Below are 1,338 nucleotides of genomic sequence, written 5' to 3' on the forward strand. Positions count from 1 at the left end.
CATCACAGTGAAACTTGAATACATCATTCCTTCTTTTACTTGTATGAATGCAAGAACACGTGCAGTTGCTGATAAACATCCATTTCCATGTAATTGCAATTGCAATTACACACACACACACACACACACACACACACTCACTCACAATGCTTGGAATGAAATCAGTTGATACCCCATGGGCAAGGTACATCATGCCATGGAACGAGTCGTGCTCGTAATCAGTATAAATTGGAGGAATATGATGCTCACAAGTCAGTAATGCAACTGAGTCCAGGTGAAATGGCTATGAGAAGGGAACTGATGGAATTTGAAAGAGGTGTTATAATAGGATGCCATGTTGCAGGCCTATCTGTTTGGCAAACTGTTGATACATTGGGCCATCCCAAGTCAACAATCAATGATACTATACTGAGATGGAAGCAAAGAGAAGGGAGTTAACTGCAAGTGATACCTGCAATGAATGCCCCACCATGCTCACTGAACATAACCATAGGGTGCTACAAAGGATAATATGTAAAAACTGCCCTTTGTCAGCTGACAAATTAAATGCAGAGTTCTGGGCATCAACTGGAACATGAATCTGCACAAAAACATTCAGAACTGAGGCTCACAACATGGGTTTCCATGGTAGGACCACAATATGCAAGTCACACATTACCCAAACTAACATGCAGCATCGTCTTCAATGGTGCAAAGAGCATGTACAGTGGGATATGGAAGCTTGGAGTGTTATGGAGCGATAAATCACGCTACACCCTCTACTGAGAAGATGGATGGGTGTGGATGATGCCTCGATGTTCACCAGGCATCATCTACAGATGCCTGGTGAATGCCTCTTACCAGTGTAAGCCTCTACACACGTATTCTTACCAGTGTGTATAACTATTAACCACCTTACCGCCCATTATGGTCAAATAGGCATCCTTATACGCTTCGTGTCCATCATATATTTCAAAGTAATATTAATGGTATTAAAATTTTAATATGCACTTTTGCATCCATGATAACCTTGACGTCTATAGATGTCTTGGCTGGTAGCATGGTTAAAGAACACGTAAGTCCACAGTAATAACTTTTAATTAATAAATAAGGTACAGATATTTCATACTAAAACTAATAGTACATCTTCAGTGTTACAAACAGATAGGAATGGAATATAAATAACAAACATTCAGTGGATCATTTATTAAAATACATTGTTGTCGCGACTAGGAAATGAAAGAAATTAATAAATAATTAATATTTAAGATAATTGATTTTTTTAATGATTACATAAAATAAAAGTCTCCCAGATCTTCGAGAGAGAGAGAGAGACAATCATTTCGATTTAAATTTGGT

Source organism: Typopeltis vanoorti, chromosome 12 (genome assembly GCF_054136105.1).
Source record: "Typopeltis vanoorti isolate ZY-2024b chromosome 12, IOZ_Tvanoo_1.0, whole genome shotgun sequence".
Taxonomy (NCBI): Eukaryota; Metazoa; Arthropoda; class Arachnida; order Uropygi; family Thelyphonidae; genus Typopeltis; species Typopeltis vanoorti.